Raw genomic sequence first — 12,834 nt, forward strand, 5'->3', positions numbered from 1 at the left:
TTTGAAAAGTATTTAACTAAAGTAACTCATCCCAAGAAAGTATATTTTGATACCTTGTTGGTTATAAAATAAAACAACTATATCTTTTTATACAAAACAATTGGCCTAGAGTTTAGTTCTTGAGTTTGTGAGACCATTTGCTGACTGAGTGTGTACAACAAATGCTTTACACTTTCCACTGATACTGCCTTACTGCGCGACCAAGCTACCACTTTAGAGAGTAAGGTTATATTTAACTTTAACCTCTGCAAACCCTCTGGGGACTGTACCTTACATTGGTCCAGCATATATAGAGCCACTTCCCTACACCATCCCATCCCTTCACCACTGTGTAAACGCACACTCTGTCTGTTTTAATTTGGGAGATTAAGTCCCCTTGAATCCTAGGGTCCATGTAACCCACTAGGTACCTCAAGTAAGCACCACAGTGCTGCGTTGCAGAGAGGTATATAAAGGGGCACGGCCTGGGCCACCTCTTTGAAACACAGTGCAGTGGCGCTTAGTGGAAGCACCTGGTGGACTAGTTGACCCCCAGGGTCCCTCAGGATTGAAGAGGAATTATTTCCCCATCTTTAAACCCACCACAGGGCGTGTTTGCACATGTCAACTTAGGCCCCACCCATTACCTTCACCACTGTGTAAACGCGCCCTGTGTCCGTTTTAATTTGGGAGTTTATGTCTACTTGAATCCTGAGTGTCCCTAGGGTCCAAGTAGTCCACTAGGTACCTCCAGTAAGAACCACAGAGCTGCGTTGCAGAGAGGTGAAAAAAGTGGCATGGCCTGGGCCTCCTCTCTGAAACACAGGACAGTGGCGCTTACTGGAAGCACCTGGTGGGATAGTTAGCCCCCGGGGGCCCTCAGGATTGAAAGGGAATTATTTCCCCAACTTAAAACGCACCACAGGGTGTATTTTCAAACATCACCTCGGGCCCCATCCCCTCCTTTCACCACTGTTAAACGTGCCCTGTGGCCGTTTTAAGTTGAGAGATTAAGTCCCCTTGAATTCTGATGATCCGTAGGGTCAAACTAGCCCACTAGGTACTTCCAGTAAGCGCCATTGCAGAGAGGTATAAAAAGGGGCACGGCCTGCACCACCTCTCTGCAACGCAGCGCATTGTCACTTACTGGAAGCACCTGGTGGGCTAGTTGGCCCCCAGGTGCCCTCAGGATTGAAGGGGAATTAATTCCTCAACTTAAAACACGCCACAGGGCGTGTTTGCACATGTCACCTCAGGCCCGGTCCCCTCCCTTCACCACTGTGTAAACGCGCCCTGTGTCCGTTCTAAGTTGGGAAATTAAGTCCCCATGAATCCTAAGGGTCCCTAGGGTCAAACTAGCCCATTAGGTACCTCCAGTAAGCGCCTCAGAGCTGCGTTGCAGAGAGGTGTAAAAGGGGGCGTGGTCTCTGCACACCTGTCTGCAACACAGCTCCGTGGCGCATACTGAAGGTACCTAGTGGGCTAGTTGGCTCTCAGGGACCGTCAGTATTGAAGGAGAATTAATTTCCCAACTTACAACTCGCCACAGGGTGCGTTTGCACAATGGTGAAGGAAGGGGGCGTGGCTTAGGTGACATGTCTGCAAATACGCCCTGTGGAGCGTTTTAACTTGGAGAATTAATTCCTCCTCAATCCTGAGGGTCCCTGGGGACCAACTAGCCCACCTGGTACTTCCAGTATGTGCCAGAGAGCTGCGTTGCAGAGAGGTGTTCAGAGGCCACGCCCCTTTTCACAATACTCTGCAACGCACTGTGTGGCATTTACTTAAGGTACCTGGTGGGCTAGTTAGCCCCCAGGGACCCTCAGGATTGAAGAGGTATTAATTCCTCTACTTAAACGCGCCACCGGACGTGTTTGCACCCATGTCACCTCAGGCCCCAGCCCCTCCCTTCACCACTGTGCAAACGCACCCCGTGGCACCTTTTAAGCTGGGGGATTAACTCCCTTTGAATCCTGAGGGTCCCTGGGGTGCAACTAGCCCACCAGCTACCTCCATTAAGCGCCACGGAGCTGCATTGCAGAGAGATGTAAAAAGGGGTGTGGCCTCAGAACACCACACTGCAACGCAGCCCCCTAGCGCATACTGGAGGCTTCTGGTGAGCTAGTTAGCCCCCGGGGACCCCAGTATTCACGGGGATTTTGTTCCCCATCTGCAAACGAGCCAGGGGGTGCATTTGCAGAGTGTTGAAAGGAGGGGGTGTGGCTTCCGGCGCGATGCCGGTCTTTTTTTTTTTTTAAGAAAGGAGGGCTGTGTGGCCCCCTTCTTTCCCAAATATTCTTGGCCCTGGGGACCCCATACCCCAGGGCCTGCTGCCAATTTTTTTTTATTCAAAAATTGGGAAGGGCGCCGCGTAGCCCCCCTCCCGAGGCCTAAATCAACCCCGGGGACCCCATTCCCCGGGGCATGGCCTTTTTTTTCCTTATTTCAATCTTTTGGAGGGATGGGCTGCATAGCCCCCTCCTTAGGCCATTTATGGCCCCAGGGACCCCATCCCCCAGGCCAGACTTGCCTTTTTCTTTTTTAATATTTAGGGAGGGAGGCCGCCTAGCCCTCCTCCCAGGCCACTTATTGCCCCGGGGACCCCATACCCTGGGGCTAAAATCCCTAGGTCCCGCTGGCTCCCCGCCTCCCGCGGGAGCCGCCATTGCTTTTCCACATGGGGAGCTGCTAAGATGCCGCTCCCCGTGTGGAAAAGCAATTTGGTTTGAATTTTGAAAGAGAGAGCAGGTTTTCCTGGGCACCCGGGACACTGCAGGAGCCGGCCCAGGGGTGTGACGGTCCCCAGGGCCACAACAAGGCCTCCACTATTTCCAAAGCCCCGGGGAGGTGGTGGTCCCCAGGGCTGGGGGTGTCCGTCACAGACCACCCAATTTGAATATTTAGAGCCCCAGGGAGGTGGCGGTCCCTGGGGCGTGTAGGGGGTGCTTGAGCCCCCCACACAGGATATTTTTTTTTTAAACCAGAAGCCCCGGGGGTGGCGGTCCCCGGGGCTTGGGCGGGCCTTTGAGCCCCTCACCAATGTTTTTTAAAGCCCCGGGGGATGCGACTCCGGGGCTGGGGGGCTGAGAGCCCCCCCACATACTTCAGAAAGCCCCAGGGAGTGGTAGTCCCAGGGGCTGGGGGCCCTTCTGGGCCTCCCATTACTAAAATATGTTGCCTCTGGGTCTTGGCCCCCCTGGGGGCTATTTAGAAACAAAACTTTTTTTTCCCCAAGGCGGGATACGCAGATTATACGCGGCTAAAGGTTCCGAGGGGAAATTGCATGGGGAAAACATGTTTTGGGACCCCCCTTTTATCTCGTCCCCCGCTTGATGAATCACTGTGAAACTTTCAGAATATGAGCAGGCCATAAGTTTTGAAAAGTTTGCGAAGATTCGTCAATCAGCGCCAAAGTTATTGGGACTGGAATGTTGCAGATTTCCTATGGAAAATAGGTCATAACTATGTCTTCAGTGATGTCATATGAGATGTCATTAGTAATATCACTGACCATGCCATGAATGATGTAATATGTGATGTCATGAGCAGTGCATTGCGGAGGCGCGAGTTATAGTTAGCTGAACTAACTATAACAGTGGAATTTCTATGGTTTTGTTAGAGTGAAATGTCCAGCTAACTATAATGTCCCTGATACCTGTTTTTTTCAGTGAATTTCTAAGTTTTTTTTAAATGCTAATTTCTGACTATAACTTCTGTAAAACCTATGGATTTTTCAGTGAATTTCAAATGTTTTTGAAATGCTGATTTCTAACTATAACGCCTGTAAAACCTATGTTTTTTCAGTGAATTTTCAAAGGTTTTATAAATGCTAATTTCTAACTACAATGTCCCTGAAACCCATATTGTTTTCAATCTACATTTCAAAAAGACGTGCATACTTTTTATAGTGAAAAACTAACTGCAACAGTAGGCTGTTATAAGTTATAATTTAACAATGTTTAAAAATTAATTAGCACTAATTAACTAAGTGAGGAAAAAGTATGACGCAGCAGCTATGATACCTGACTTCGAACAACAGCGTTCTTCGATCTCTGGCACCAGTGGCACGTTAGTCCACCACTATGTCACTGTGGGCAACACTTTGCTTAATCTTCCCAATGCCCCGCAGTGCCGGCACACCTTTCCGGGGGTACCTGTATGCTTTACAAATGCTGATATTTTTTTTAAAACCATAGTGAGAAGAAACATTAGAATTACAGAAATGAATACATGTTTTTAGTCACGGGAAAGGAAATGACATGGTTTGCCGGGTAACAGTTTTTTAAGCTCTCCAACGTATGTACATATTAGGGAACTTATACTAATGAGGATCGAAAGTGAAACCTGTACCGCTTCACATTTTGTAACTTTTCCCAACATGTGCACAAGTGAAACAGTTAAAACGGGAGCATGTAACAACTGTAAAAACGTGACATCGATATGGGTGGAGCTCCATCTTCCTTCCATAGACTACTCAATAACCAAAAAGTATATAATCCAAACTCGTTGTTCAATTAGTTTCATTTTTGCGAGTTATTTTTGCGTGTCCATTCTGTGATGCAGGTTCCCTTTTCTAGTGGCAGATTCTTCTTTAGCGACAACAAAACATATTACTGAGTTGCAAGTTGTTTGAATATGGCATAGTAGATATTTATAATACGTAGCTATTTGTGAATATTTAAAGATTTGTATTATGAAGAAAGTGCTATTGGTTGTTTTTGCCATTTATATGTAACGTCAGCAGGTGGTATTGAGAAACACCCAGAATAGAGGAAACACTGTTCCTTTTCTGGCTCCTTCCTGTGGAGAAGTGTGTCTCAATGTTTAGGGCAGCAGACCCTGATGCAGAGGTCTGGCCCGGGAGCAGGGTTCAATTCCCGCCTCAGCGGGTCTTGGGTTCAATTTCCTCGGACCTGATAATTCTCGCCTCGGTGCCTATTCTAATCATGGGTCCCACTCTACAGCTCTGGGCAATAGCTTGCTTAATCTCCACAACGGCCCCAAAATTGCTGGGATGCCTGGCTTCACCTTGGGGGTGCCCAGGAGTGGACATTTCACAGGGAAAAGCCAGGAAGGGTTCCACAGCGGTATGCGTACAGCGCCAGGAAACCCCAGTTGGGGTATACGTGCGCTTTACAAGTACAAATTCAATTCATACATTGCAATAATCAAAGTATAGCAGATCTCAGAGGTGTGGGTGACCCATCGATGCAAAGACTAAAGATTCATATGTAACGCGAACAGCTTCTCCTTCTTACTCTTTTTTCCCCCTTTGATCATATATTGTAAATCTGTATATTATAAGATTCACTGTCATTATGATCTGAGAGAAGTTTATGAGCCGTCGGCGTGAAAACGAAAGATTTCGAAGTTTCAGAAAAAAAAGCTTTGAACATATTCACCGCTGAAAAATATTTCGTTTTGATCTTCTTTTTTGTTTCTGACATTATTTTCCTTTTCCTTTGTTTGTGTGGCATCTGTGAAACCCTCTATATTGTAGTAGAGTGTCATATTTTCACACAAGATGAATTGGAGATTTATCTCCGCCAGGAGTAAACCATCTAAAATACAGCTTACTGATCTTTATAACTTACTTGATCAGATATTTTTATAGTGAGAATATTTTTCGAAATTGCGGTTTAAAAAAAGATTATGTACATAGATACTTTTTTACTGAATGCCCTTCATAAACCCTACATTTCTTAATTGATATTTTCTTATTTCTCTTTTTCTTTGTTGTGGTTCCTATTCTCGTTCTCCCTATAGAGTATATAAAAATAGTAGTGTATCTATTACTACTTTTTTATATATTCTTAATGGACTACGCTAAGCACTACGAGAAAACTTTCCTGACTTCTACAGAATAGAGATTGTAAAAATGTTTTTTTTATTGTCCTTCTTATTCTTCTTCTCCTGTGGAATACTATAAAGTCACCCTGTATATTTTAATACTGTGAACTTATAGTACTTCAGAGGACTTGGAGATCCATCTCTGCGATATACATTTACTACAGTTATTTCCGTTGATAACTTACTACCTCACAGTTTGTAACACTGCTAATATTTTATAAAATAGTAGTCTTTTAAAAGAAACTGTATACATAATGTTTTATGTAATATTTTGATGAAGCGTACATTTCTAGGTAATTGACGTCATTTATGTTTAACTGATTTTACTTGTTATAGTTCTTATCTGAGATGATGTAGTGCAGGAGTGTTTCTTGTAGCACTTCTTTTCTCCTTTATCTAAAAGTAACTGATGCCCTCCTATATTAACAAGAATGTGGAGCAACACTTTTACAAACTATAGGCGACAAAAAAAAGGAGGGTATGGCCATGCTTAAGGGATATTTTATGAATTGCGTTTTTATTTGTCACCCCTCCGATATATACAGCTACACTTTCCTAAGAAAGTATATTTGGGATTGCTTAGTAAAAACATTTTCAAACCTAGACTTAATTTTTTGCCGAACAACCACACCTACTATTTTGTTGCAAGGAAATAGCACTACCCCCGACAAAAGTAAGCACCGCACAATAACTATACATTATATGTAAACATTGCTTCCGAGAAGTATTTTACTCAGAACCTTATTTAAATGAAGACCTCAACAGTGCACTTTCTTTTTCAAACCCTCCTCCATAATATAATATTAGCTCCAAAGATGTAGCACTTCCCATCAGAAAAGTAACCACCAAATTATAAGTAAATACTGCTCCTGTGAAATATCCCATCCACTGACTTAATAAAAAGGAGACTGCAACACACTGTTATTTTCCCGACATGATTTGTAGGCCCCACACAAATTATATCAATGGCCCTTAAAATATATAAAAAAAATATACCTTCACAGTCCCTGTCCACCACCATGTGACCACTGTACAGTGTTAACAGTGTTCCTACACTCCCCTCTACTACTTTGTTTTCACGTACTCCTTTGAAGTGCGTCACAAAATGGCTGACAACAGTGTACCGTTCCCACCCAATATGGAGCAAACTTGCACTCGGAAATCTCCATGGTGTTCCGCAGAAGGTGAGGGAATGGCTGTCAACACTTCTACTTTTAATGCTTCACAGCCAATGAAGATTAAGCTTAGGAAGGTCCCGCTTGGAACACGTTACCAAAAGAGATGTCCCTAATACTCGGTGGGGGGGAAGGAATCGCTGACAACACTTCTACTTTCAATGGTTTACAGCCAATCAACATTAAACGTGGGAATGTCCTCCTTGGGACACGTCAGCCAATTAGATGTCCCTCCTACTCCGCGGAGGGGAAGTGAATGGCTGGCAACACTTCTACTTTCAATAGTTCGCAACCAATCAACATTAAGCTCTGGAAGCTCCTCCTTAGAACACGTCAGCCAATCAGATGTCCCTCCTACTCCGCGGAAGAGAAAGTAATAGCTGCAAAACTTCTACTTTCAATGGTTCGCAACCAACCGGCGACGGGAAACCCTTTTTGGGTAGCTGCCACACCTAACAAATTCAAACTCAAATCAAATCAAGCAACCAATGAAGATTAACCTCTGGAAGGTCCTCCTTAGAACATGTGAGCCAATCAGAGGTCCTTGCTACACTGCGGAGGGGAAGTGAATGGCTGGAAACACTTCTACTTTCAATGGTTCGCAGACAATAAACATTAAGCTTGTTGTTGGAGCACCTCAGCCAAGTAATCGTTAATGTTGTTCCACGCACAGATACAGAACACGCTCTCCCACATATTATTAAATTTCCTGTAACAAAGTTACACTATTCGTGATGAAAGTGAACACTACATTATAAGTAAACATTACTCCGCATTATATTAAATACGGCGCATGGTTGTTTTCCCGATATAATTTCTACAGCCTACTGAATCCTCCTCGCAACATGAGTAAAGCCCCGGGGCTGCTGGCCCCCAGAGAAACGTGCTATTATTTTTTAAGAAATGCCCCTTTCTGATCTACCTTTTTGCCAAATGTGGGGTAATTCCGTTCTGTAGTTTCGGCTGTAGCCTTGCACAAAGTTTCCTATGGGAAATTGATTTTTTGACTCTTATTTTTTGAATTTCTTAAAAACTACTGAACGGATTTACAACATTTAAAAAAAAAGGTCGCTTTCTGAACCAAGCCCTACCTTTCTGCCAAATTTGGGGTAATTCCATTCAGCAGTTCAGGCTGTAGCTTGTCGCAAAATTTCCTATTGAAACTAACATGGGAAAAATGCGTTTTGGGACCCCCTTTTTTCTCAGCCCCCAAATGACGAATCACCTCCAAACATTGAGGATAGGAGCTGACCTGGATAGACTTTTTTTGGGTAGAATTTCGTGAAGATTCATGCGCTCTCAGTAAAACACACTCCGCACTGGTAAAGTAATCTACAAAGGTGTTTATTCCACAACCCATTTCAGCTTACTGCGAAGCCTTATTCACGTGAAACGTGCTAAAACAAAAGGTAAATAGTAAAGTATTCTCAATAGCATGAACATCAAAAATGGGATTCTGGAGCGCTGATTCACAGTATCGCCATAGGGGCGGACATGTTGGAATGGCAAATTTCATAGGTTCCAGTTCACAGTACATGTAAAACTAGATGCGCACATGTTACGTCTTTGGCAACAGCTTATAAAATCACAGTGCTAAGAGGTGAGTAGCAGAGTAGAGAAGCCAAAAAGTAGTGTTGATAAGGTCGTAGCTTACAGTTATGTCCTAGTACTTTATATATACAAACATGTCCAACTTTATCAATCAGTGCTGCAGAATGACATAACACAACAGTAAGGTCTCGTGCTAAGCAAGTGCCTAAGGAAAGCTCACTAGTCTTGTGCTAATATATACAAATGTGTCCAACGTTATCAATCAGCGCGGCGGAAGAGCACAATGCAACAGTAAGTTCTCAAGCGGGGCAAGTGCCTAAGGAAAGCTCACAGGTCTCGTGCTGGATATGGCGAATATAAGACAGGAGTCGTGGGACAAATATATAATCATGAGGCCACAGTAATGACCAGGTGTTCTATGGGGGGGTAAAATACCCACTCCTGGTGCAGTGCTGTAATAATGGGCAAGTGCCCGTGCGTCCCTGCTGGTGATGGTGGGCAAAACCAAAAAGGACTCCAATGCAAGTTGATCAGAAAATCTGTGTAAGTCGCAACAAATTTAAAAGGGTCCTGCCTTGCCATAGTCTAAAACACACTAGTCATTCACATAGTTACCCATCTGTGGACCGTGATAATGAAGATGAGGGGAAAAGGGTAGGTGGCCTGGCAAAAAGTGAATACCGGTGAATGGGCCCCTTCCTTTCCTCCTGTAAAGGAAAAGAAAAGAACATAGTATTAGTGACACGGCACAATAATGAATTCACGATTAAAAGCAATGCAGTAATTGTTTTCTACTAGTACACAGTTAAAGGAAGAGTAGCAGAAAGGAATGGCATCAAAATTAGCATTGTGTTAGTGGGACGGGGGACAGGAGTATGGAATGCTGATAAAATACAGGACAATACACAATCATTCTATTCCTTTTTTAAATAAATTGCCAGCTCCTCATCCTGGTTAAGTCCCCCTGGGTACTTGTTTGGAAGTCCACAATCAATTTGGACTCTCTCTGCCTGAGTTTCAAAGCCCTGTTCCCTCCTCTAGGATTTCTGATAATCTGTTCTAAAATAAAGAACACCAACAGGGAAAGGTTAGAAAAATGTTTCTCATGAAAGTGTCGAGCCGCTGGATATTTTTCATCATAACTAGTGGTGGCTCGGCTGTGTTCTAGTATGCGTTTTTTGGCCATGAGGGTGGTGCTGCCAATATACCAAAGCCCACACGGACATTCAATCGCATAGATAACAAACGTGGAGCTACACGTGAGAAACTGAAAAATATCTTTACTCATACCATTGTGTGTAACCTTTTTGCGAAATTTACTGTTTCTGCACGCCATGCAGTGGCCGCACTGGAAGAAACCACTTAACCCATGCTCATATCTATTGGGATGTATGGTGATGTCACTGTGTACCAGTAAGTCCCTGACATTTCTGTCCCTCCTGTAAGTGATGCTCTGTCTGTCTGGGAGGCTATCACCAATGATGTTGTCGTGTTTGAAGATGTCCCAATTTTTTGACAAAATGTGTTTGATATTATTAGAATCTGAGTTATATGTCATAATCATCCTCGTACTACTCTCCAAGGAGTCAGTGGGTTCAGTGGTCATATCAGAGATGGTTTGATGTCTGGGCACACCATCAGCCCTTTCCTTGGCTCTGCGAAAAACCCACATGGAATAACCTCTGGTGCTAAAATGTTCCATCATTGCTTTGCTCTCTATCTGGTATGATTCCTCGGTATTACAGTTTATTTTTGCCCTCAGCAGCTCCCCATGTGGAATGCTCCATTTGAGAGCCTCTGGATGGCTGCTGAGGGCTTGTAGAATACTGTTTCTGTCAGTGGATTTTCTGAATAAGGCTGTCTGGATCTGATTGTTTGTGATATTGAGGCTAACGTCATGATATACTGCTCTCGTTTTGCTGATATTGCCAGAGAGGATGAAAGTGCATTCATTGTCATTGAGTTTCTCAATGAAATCATTGGCCTCTTGTTCAGAACCTCTCCAGATGATGAATAAATCATCGATGTATCTCATCCATACTGACACATGTTCAAGGTGTCCGCCACAGTCAGTGTTGGCAAACAGTGCCTCTTCCCAGTGCCCCATGAAGAGGTTGGCAAAGCTGGGAGCGAAGCACTAACCCATCGCTGTGCCAATGAATTTCCTGTACAGGACACCATTGAACAAGAAGATGTGGCTGGTCAGGCAGTACTCTATCATATCTAATAGCATCCAGTTGTGCTCAGGGAATATGGCTGGTCTATTCTTCAGATAATGGCCGCAAGCGTCTAAGCCCTGTTGGTGGTCGAATATAGTGTACAATGAATGCACATCAAGTTTGATGAGCAGGGAGTCTTCATCCCACTGTACGTCCTGTAGTTGGTTCAGGAAGTCTTTGGTGTCTCTGATATAGCTGTCACAAAGTCTCTCAGGAAGGATCTATGTATTTGGAGATATGTTCTGCTACACTGCCCTTGGAGGAGACAATGGGCCGCCCTGGTGGATAAATGGGGTCTTTGTGCAACTTGGGTAGCAGATAAAGAACTGGGAGTATGGGGTGTTTTTTTTGAGGTAGCAGTACTCCTCCCACTCCAGTATCCCTGTGTCTCTCCAAGTAGTGAGCTTGTCCCAGATGTTAATGATGCTGTTATTATAAACCTTCATAGAGACGGGAAGATAGAACCTGGTGTCATCTAACTGTTACATTTCTCAGCAATATATTGTTCCCTGTCTAGTATGACAACATTGCCACCTTTGTCCGCTGGACGAATGCTTGCATATTTGGTAAGGGATTTCAGAGCCTGTCTCTGATGGTAGGTAAGATTGTTGTTGTCCCTTCTGTTTCTAGTATTCTTGTGTCTATTAGAGCAGAGTGCTTTGCTTACACTGTCTTGAAAGGTGTCTATATTGTCATGTGGTAAGTTCGGAAGGAAGGTGGATCTGGGACTAAACTCAGTTAAGGCGGATGCATCAGTGGTTAGGACAAGTTCCTCGAGTGCTTGAGTGTTACTAACATCAGAGGTGGTGTCTTTGTTGCCCTGCTCAAGTTGGACCATGGCGATGAGAGTATCTGTATCACCTACACTGAGATTGTCTTGCCTATTAAGGATAGGGGTTCTAGTTTTTCTACTGCTATCCCCTGGTCTCTTCAGTTTATGCCACTTTTTCAGTTTGAGCTTCCTAACGTATTTGAACAAATCAATTCTCGCATCAGTGTAGTTAAATCGGTAAGTTGGGCAGAATGATAGTCCTAAGCAAAGTGTCTGTTTTTCAGTGTCTTTCATAAGTCTGTTAGAGAGCTTAATCACCATTTTGTTAACCATTTCTTGATCCATTAGAATGCTTTTCTGGAGCTGTTTTTGTTGCTTCCCATGCCGCCCCGTCCTCTGCCTCTTTTGCCATCGTTGCTGGATTTGTTTTGATCTGTAGCGGTGTTCCCTCATCCTCTGCCACGTCCTTGTCATCTTTGACCCCATGTCTTTAGCGCCAGAGTGTCCCTCGTCGTTTGTCGGCCCCGGCGCTACTCATCTAAAAATGTAATAGGGTGGGGATTGCGTTCTTCCGTTGGGGCATTGTCTACTGAAACATCAGACTCAGTCTTACTGGCTGTCGAGACCGCAGATGTGTGGTTCTCCTCAACGCCACCAAATGCTACTTCTTTTTTTTTTTGTCCTCATTACGCAACTAATTTTAAAGTAGGAGAATCTCAGAGTCGCTTTTTCTTACTCCGCCCAGAATGTGTCTTTTCGGATACCCAGACCATGTCTTTCTGGTGTTTCAGAAAAAGTGCACCCCTTACTTCCATACATTTAAGAAAAAGAGGTCTTCGTTCCCCGGATCTGAGATAAGCTAGGCATGATGGCTACTTCGAAGTACCATCAGTTCCATTTTGTTGCAGCGGCGTAATCATTGGACATATGTTAGGATGAAAAAACACAAAGTCTCACGATCCCACTTCATCCGATATCCCTAGTCACCCCTTATTAAAGTCTTCCCATATATCCCAAAATTTTAACTTTTTCGAACTCACACTCTTTCTTCTGTCTAATTTGTACACCCTTAAAACTGATGCTAGCCATTCATTTTGAGAGGGGGCTACCGGGCTTACCCATTTAATACAAAGCTCCCTCCTAGCCAACAGGATTAGAATAAAAAATAGATTTTCCTCAGCTTTCGATAGAGCATTCATAACCGGCTTACAAGAGACCCCAAAAACAACCAAATCCATACTCACAATTAGTTGCTTTCCCAGGGCTCGTTCTAATGTCATACCAACGT

Source organism: Lissotriton helveticus, chromosome 4_1, assembly GCF_964261635.1.
Source record: "Lissotriton helveticus chromosome 4_1, aLisHel1.1, whole genome shotgun sequence".
In the NCBI taxonomy this organism is placed as follows: domain Eukaryota; kingdom Metazoa; phylum Chordata; class Amphibia; order Caudata; family Salamandridae; genus Lissotriton; species Lissotriton helveticus.